The sequence below is a fragment of the Arachis stenosperma genome, chromosome 7 (genome assembly GCF_014773155.1).
Source record: "Arachis stenosperma cultivar V10309 chromosome 7, arast.V10309.gnm1.PFL2, whole genome shotgun sequence".
Lineage (NCBI taxonomy): Eukaryota > Viridiplantae > Streptophyta > Magnoliopsida > Fabales > Fabaceae > Arachis > Arachis stenosperma.
Window position 1 is genome coordinate 87,684,443 of NC_080383.1, and position 3,067 is coordinate 87,687,509.

A 3,067-nucleotide genomic window follows, 5' to 3' on the forward strand; every position below is an offset into this window, starting at 1 on the left:
ACTAAAAATCTCCAGGTTCTCATCCGTTGTTGGATTTTGTTATTTTCAGATACAGGACGTGACACACCTCGTTGAGTGTGCCGGACTCTCTTTGAAAAGTGAAGACTCTTTTGCACTTTATATCTAGTATTGTTATTCTCCACTTTTGTATAACTAATTGTGTATCCCTCTTAGAGGTTTTACTTTGGAGAAATAAAATTGTATTTTGAGTATACTTCTGGTTTGTAATACTTTCTAACCGGCCTTGTCTTCGTAGGTCGAGACTAGTATTTGCTATGTATCTCTTTTTGAATCTTATATATATATATATATATATATATATATATATATATATATATATATATATATATATATATATATATATATATATATTTTATTTCTGATATCAAGGTTGTATATCCTTGACGTTTTGTGTGAGATGCACTTGTCATTTTGAATAATCTTCATTAGCAACAACAGAACACAAAAACCCCAAAATCAACAAACAACACAAAGTGGGAGAGGGGCTGAGGCGTTCAGTAGTGGTTGTGACGTACAAGGAGGAAGTCACGATAGTGGACGGCGTCCGGTGACGCTATACCTTGCGATAGTTAAAGCTACAGCATCGTTTTCATCGCAAAATGGCAGAAGGAAAAGGCGTGAATGTGATTGTGAGGGATCTGTGTGAAGTGAGAGGTGCGTGGAGGGGATTATTTTTGTTTTCGTTCTACAATTTTATATTTTTTAATTTTAAATTAAATTTTAAAAGTTGTTCAAGTTTTCTGGTCAGTGAATTGGTTTCCTATACTTTTTCTTTTAAATAAAAAATTTGATTTTTGCTGGACATTGGAAATTCCATATTGATTTCCATAATTGGGCATTCCTACATCTCTCCAAAAGCTACTTAATTGGAGGATAAAAAAATTGGTAAGCTATGTCATAGCCACTAGCTACTGAATATGTACCAGATTTTTCCAATCCCTAAGTTAGTAAATCTATTGTTTGGGTAATAAGTGTTTGTAAAATTGTTTATGCTACCTCTAGAATGAACATATTTGTGATTGCTTGTCTTTTTCATTGTCTATTCTTATCGATTAGCTACTGCACCCATTGAATACCTTCATGATTGTTCCTGATATGATCTATACTGATAGTTCGGTATTTTTTTATTCAAGGGTTAATGTAGACGTTTACTGAATTTTCAGTCCCAACCTTCCATAGCAGTCCTTTTTCCAGTACTTTGCACCCCTATAGCAGGCTCCTTCAAGTCGAAAAAGGATTTTATCCAACACTTACAGCCAAAAACGAAGTGTGTTTGAAATATTTGCTTCTGAAAACCTTGAAAATTAGTGAATTTGTCTTAGTAGTAAGTCTCCAAGCCTACTTGCATAACATAGCCAAGTTGAAAGCTTTTAGGTCTTTAAAACTTAAACATCCCTATCCTTTTCCTCTACTGATTATGTCCTATTTGATTCATTGCATTCTATTTCTGCTTCTTTTTGTCCCCACCAGAACTGCATCATCATTTTTTGTAGTTCCTCAAGCAATGAGCCCGAAATTTTAAAACAGCTCAATGTATAAAGAGGTATTGCTGTAGCTACTACTTTAATTAGCACCTCTCTACCACTGACTCAAACCAACATTCTCGTCCAATGTTAAAGTTTCTTGCTGACTTTATCTTTGATGTATCTGAAAGTAGAGCGTTTTGACCTGTGAATAATAGATAGCAAATTAAGATATTTATCCTGGTAGCCAACATTAGAAACTTGTAGGATGTTAGCTAGCTCTTCCTTAACCTCCTGTGGAGTATTCTTACTATAGAACATTGCTTATTTATAGAGATTTACAACTTGATCACTCACTTCATTATAGGATTGTAGGATATTTATTAGGCATTGACGGTTTCAAGAGTTGACTTTGCTGAAAAGTATTGAACTATCAACGAAAAAAAGATGTATTATAAAAGGCACCAACAATTTAATCTCAAATCTAAAGTTTCCTTCTTCTGTTCTCTTTTGTAGAGCAAATAGATTAGACTTTTTGCACAAAACAAAAATAGATATAGAACTAGTGATATTCAACCTTTATTATGAAAAAAAAAATTCCATTAATTTAGTTTAAGATGGCTAAAGGCTTATTATGAACGGATAAATTTTCCATGTCTTAAACTTTTTTTTGTTAAATAATAAAAATTATTTTTCAAAACTTAAAATCTTGAATTTAAAACTGTTAATTAAAAGACCAAAATATTATTGATCACTTTAACTAATATGATGCTAAAAGAGGTGTATAGATTCTTGAAAAATAAATGTTTTGAATAAGATGCATAAAGGACATGAAGATGAGTAGGATAGGAATCAAGAAGCAAAGGAACGTTGGTTGTTTCCCCTAATTAAATGAGCCAAACCTCATCACCATTTGGTCCTCCACAAGCCACAATCCTAAAGAACCAAGCACCCACCCTTCATGTTCCATCTCTTTCAACAGTTTTTTTCCATTCTTGTTTTCTTCATCCAATTACTGACAAATTCTTGTCGTTTAGTTTGACCAATCTTTTATTATCTGGGTCCTGGTCTCAGCTTTGAATTTCAAAGATCAAACCATTCTACACATGGATCACATAAAAAAATAATATAATAATAAATAATTAAACAACTCATTAGGTATTTAGGTGAAAAGTTGAGATAATTGAACATCAAGTGTGAAAGACCAGTATTTTATATTTTCTATTTTAATAATCCACATCACTATGGATTAAGAAAATTAAAGAGGATTCGCAGTCATTTTACGATTCATTTTTTTAAGAGAAACTTTTATATTTATTACGAGAAAGGGTGATTTTTCGTCAAAAAATTAATTAATTAATTAATTGTTATAAAATAATTAAAAAAGAGAAAAGAATATGGAAAAATATAAGTGAGAGAGTAAAATCAAATGTAAAGCAAGAATTTAATATTGATAAAAAATAAAATATTATTTTTCAAAAAAAATTGGAATTATGGTCAAAACAAAACACTCACATTTATCACTATTTAAATCAAATTTGTATGTGATATTGACGAAAATTCCGTTGGAAAACATTTATTTA